This window comes from Phalacrocorax aristotelis, chromosome 2, assembly GCF_949628215.1.
Source record: "Phalacrocorax aristotelis chromosome 2, bGulAri2.1, whole genome shotgun sequence".
In the NCBI taxonomy this organism is placed as follows: Eukaryota; Metazoa; Chordata; class Aves; order Suliformes; family Phalacrocoracidae; genus Phalacrocorax; species Phalacrocorax aristotelis.
The window spans coordinates 9,761,599-9,766,698 of NC_134277.1; the positions used below are offsets into that span (position 1 = coordinate 9,761,599).

Sequence of the window (5,100 nt, forward strand, 5' to 3'; positions counted from 1 at the left end):
ATCTAAATATGCTGAGCAAAGAGCAGGATAATATTTCCCCTTCCTCTATGCTGCTAAAATGAATTCAATTTGGAGCAAAATTACTCAGCCTTAATCAGTATTTTTTTGCTATTAGTATCCAGTTGAATGCCAGGGCAAGTTAAGTAGGCTGCAGACATTGGTGCAGCTTGATATTGCTATTTTTATTAATTTCTGTTTATTGTGGCAAAGCTTAGAAGCCAAGAGACACTCAAGCACCACTTTACCAGGTTCTACCCAAACAAATCCAAGGTCTCTTCTTCAGAGAGCCTACGCTTTTATTTGTACTGTTTGTACTTCACCTTATCTGCATGAAGACCCATTGAAGTAAGTGGAATAATTTACAGAATGAGGCACATTAAGATTTCCAATCTGACATAGCAAAATGAAACTTCATAAAAGTCCTCAGCTGCTGTTAATAGGATGAAGTGTGAGAAATGCCTCACTTGCCTTGGCTGAAGGTCTCATCCATACATTTTAAAGCTTTCTGGCCAACCTCATCTCTAGATATTGCTGAGGCAATTAAATGCAGAGTGTTTCAAAAAGGACTGGATACTTACATAATTGGAGTGTCTATGCTGAGTAGACAGTTTTAAATGATGTGGGAGCTTTGGTAATTTTTGACAGAAAGTTCCATTAATATCTGGAGCCAGGAGGACACTCTCCCTTTAAACACCTTGTCGTGTAAGTACCCATTTTGAGAGTCAGCCAACAGTAGTCACTGGGCCTGGCTGGAGCCAAGGGGGGAAGGTTTTAAAGACCCCTGGTGATTTGGTAGCACAGAGGCCCTTCTTAAGGAGTGACTTGTGCATCTGCAAGCTCCGGCACAAGGTCAAACTGCAACAGCTTCACAAATCACTTCATGGTTACTGTCTGAGGGGGCACCCTCACTCATGGAGAAGAGGTTTACGGGACAGGCTAAGCAAACTCATGTTGCTTGGGAGGTGCAGTAAGCTAGGAGAGCATGCGTGGCTAGTTACGGCAAGTGAGCTGCAGCGTGGTAACTAATTCAGCCTTGTCACCGCAGTACTTCTTTGAATCCTACAGATCCATAAGTGGCTTTTGAAAATGTCACTTAGGTATGAAAATGTTGTCCAAGTTGGTCAGTGAACCAAGAATCAGACTGTGGATGGCAAGTCTTCTACAGAGGAAAGAAGCAAAAGAACCCCACACCTTTCATTCTTCAAGTCAAAAACACTCCATGGAGAATGGATATCTTTAATTTGTATTGCCATTTTCTAATCTGATGTCTTGAAGTTCATGATATTAAATTACATTTTCACTAGAAATAAGGATTATAAGCTATGTTTATAAGATATTATAAACCTCCAAAAAAATCTCTGCGACATGGCAGCCACTTAGAAAAAAAAGATTTTTTTTGTTCTTGCACTGTACACATTTTATTTCCTGTTGACTACATTTATTATACATTAACATAATTACTTTAATTTATTACCTTAGTAAATGTCAGACCCATAAGAAGATGTCAGCGTATTACGCATATTATGCTGCACTCATTCTGTTTAACAAAGAGCCTTGAACAAATGGTCAAACTAAGCGTCAAGTTTCTTCTTCATGTAGGCATTTTTGAGAGAGTATTGTGCAATAAAATGTGCACTTGTAATTAAATTCTGCCTTTGTTTATACCTACACACTTCTGTTGGGATCCATGCAGTCTGAGACCTGCAAAGCCTTGCCCATCTTGCTGGGATGCTGGAAAACCTTGTGTTGCTAATTCTAACCATAGTACTTTTAGTATATTAAATAACTCTCACACCCTGAATTTAAGGACCGGGTTTTTTTTCTTTCTTTTTTTCCTGTTTTTTCCCTAAAGTTAAAAAAGATTAGAATCCTCAAATTTGTTATTTAAAACAACCCTAGATTCTGGTTAGCACTATTATGGGATAGAATCAGAAAGGAACTCAAGAAGTATATCTAGCTTTATTTCTTGTGCCAGATCAGAATCACCTATTTACACACTTCACTACCAAACATGCAGGCTTTGGAACAAGCGCATCTTAGAGGTACTGGCTGCAACACTGCACATCTTCTGTTGTGCTTCGTGGAGAGAGATCTGCAACATCCCCTTTCAGCCCTTTTGAGGATTCCTCAGCAGCAGGTCCTTCATAGGTAAGTGCTAACCATGCACTTTTCTCAGAGAAGGGCCGAAGTGTTCTTCTATATCCTCCTCAAACTCTTCGACCTTTTATGCAATCTTTTTTCCTCTAAAGAAAATATGTCGCTTCCTGTCGAGGATTATATACTCATGTATTTTTCAAAGGAAAGTATTGTGAACACTATTCCTGATCGGCGTTGGCAGAATTCACTGGAATGACTCCATAGAAGTCATGCTCGGTTCATATACTGTCAATAATTGTAAGAGTAATATCCTAACCTGGCACCTTCACACTTCAAAGATTTAAAATAATTTCAAAGATTTACCTCCGATTATGTTAGTGCAATGTATTGACAGTCTCTAAGAAGGCAGAGCGCTTCTTGACAAAGCATTTGTACAGTATATTTCTATAACATATCACGATGACTTTGGAGAGGCCCTCTTAAAACAATGCATAGTGTCAAAGAACTATGCTACAGTATTTAAGATGTGTTAAGTTATGCCTACTCTTGATTTTCTAATGAATACCTGTAAAACAAAAAAGTGTTAGGGGTCGAGACCAAGGGAGATGAAAGCTACCAGAGAACCTGTGTCTCTCCAGAATGGAGAGAAAACAGTGTTTTCTTCATGCCACCCACAGCACTGTGAGGCAAGTGCTTTGTGGGAAGGATGTCTGCTGAATTTAGGGACACTTATCTGCACAAACCTGTTTGATTAGAACTCTGTTGGACCAGATTTTCTGTATGTGCATAGTCCACAGAAAGCCTTCATTAGGGGTACTGGAGCCTAATACTGTTTATGAAAGATCATAAATATTTCCTCTCCAATGAACTTAATTTATTTTTGAATTTGATAAAGAGTTTCCAGAACAAAGATATACATTTTCTTAAAACGAAGACCTCAACTCAAGGTTGCTGTTTCCAAGCAGCAAAGCCATAGACATTTTTAGTTGAAATCTGCACATCTTTTTCTTGACATAAAACCCCAACAATCTTTCCCTGATAATTTTTTTAAAGTAATGTTTAAAATGGTTCTGAGGGGAAAAAAAATAAAATTAATAACTTAATCTCCAATCCTTCCTCTTTCAATTTGTTATTGGAATGACTGAAATCTCTCAACCCATTGCATTTTAGACAAGACAATTTGCATCTATTAGGTGCCAGCTAGAGACCAACTTCTACCCACTGGTTGGGGTGCTGCTACCGGTTCTCCCAGCTCTGATCATCACCAGGTCACTCTCCTTCACCATGATTCCTGGAGGAACAGAGGCCTGCAGGTAACAACCTTTCCAACAGACGCCTTTGTGGATGATTTGTCATGTATTCATGAATGGAAAGCTATGACGTTTTCTACTTAATCTTTTTCTGAGATCTCTGTTACGTTCTTCCTTGTTGAGAAATGCACAGGATTTGAACTTTGAGACATTTAAAGAAGTAATATGATAAAAAATAGCATGTCTGGTTTCTCCTTTCAGAATAGTAAACTTTACTTACTCTCTCAGCTGAAGACTGAAAAGGAGCGTTCTTCCCTGCTATAGAAGCACATTTTCTTCATCTCTAAACCGTCAACTACTAGATTGCAAAGGACCGCAGTTGGGACAGCACTTGGTACAAAAGTGTGGATTGGATTGGATTGGGCTCCTGTATCTGCTTTTGATCAGAGACTAAAAATAGAGCAGTTCAACCTTGCAAATGTCTGTTGCATGATCTAAGTGCTGTGGGAGGATATGGCTTGTCTCAGAGGAGGCCCCTATCCCTCCATGGACAGAAAAAAAAGCACAGGTGGAAGTGACCTGTGGGATCTTTTCCCAGACGGGCAAGTTGGACTCTCTTGGCCTTCTGACATCAACTAAAATTTTGATTTCATCTTCACAACCTCATTTTGAGGTCAGTCATGGAACAAGAGACTATCACTGAGAAGGCATTGTGGGTAACCTGTTTTCATTCTTGCATCTTCTTTCTGCTGGGATCACTTGATCCATCAAGGATTCAAGATGTGCTGGAAGATACCTCTGTTACCTGTGCAATTTGTGAACTTAGTGTTGCAAAGTGAGGTGCCCTGGGCTTTCTTCAGCAGATTTTTGAGGGAAAAGAGAATCTCACATGAATTAATAAAGCATATGTTATGATGAATGCCCACCACATCTTTGAAACTTATGCTTAGCTACATCCTCTGTGTGAGTGCTTCAAGCACCTTCAAGTTTCAGGTGAATGCTAAGGCTACTTAAAGATAGTTATCTTGGTCCTATATCTTTTGAGTGAGGTACTGCAGAATCAATCTTTGCATGAGCTTTCCAGTAGAACTGGGTCATTGGGTTTCAGTCACGAGTGGCTAACAGCTACAAGGTCTTTCTCCAAGCAGGGACTGTCAGTCATGTCAGATTTTGGGTTTGTGATGTGGATAAGCATTCAGAAAGTAACAGGCTGAGACCAGTAAACCCATTTCATTTTCAATCTGTGGCAGATTTGAACACGGCTTTTATACTGAAATACCAGGGTTCAAACCAGCTGGTTTCACCACATCTTTGGCGCTGCCCCATCTTTTAACCCACAGTAGCAGAATCACATGTAACAATTTACGAGCTCGTGTTCTCCCAAGAGCTTGTGTTTCTTTGCTTACCATACCTTTCTATCCATAAAGGAATTAAATAAATATGCTTAAATGAGTCAGTGATTATTGAACTGGGAAGCAGATCTGAGTATGACGATTAAACGTAACCTGTCCATATTGGGGTGGGGGGAAGTAAGGAAAAAAAAACAACAAAACTTTAACATTTTCACATGCCAGAAAAACTAGCTTTCATGTACTTTAAATAAAAGAAAAGTAAGGCATGTTTGGGAATAAAGCCGTAGCCATCAAATTTACTCTTCAAGTATACTCTGTTACAGCAGCATGATTCCTTTTATGATTGTATCCATCATGCTGTCAAGAAAAGAAATCTTATCTTCACTCATTACTAAACATAC

General features: G+C 39.2%; 1 long non-coding RNA gene across 1 annotated transcript; it reads left to right on the forward strand.

The window, feature by feature from the left end:
* The first annotated feature begins 2,025 nt into the window (after nt 1–2,025).
* LOC142053865 (uncharacterized) lies at nt 2,026–4,785 on the forward strand. Its single transcript, XR_012659348.1, has 3 exons — nt 2,026–2,148; nt 3,268–3,410; nt 3,609–4,785. It is a non-coding gene; the product is annotated as an uncharacterized LOC142053865 (long non-coding RNA).
* The last annotated feature ends 315 nt before the right edge of the window (nt 4,786–5,100 follow it).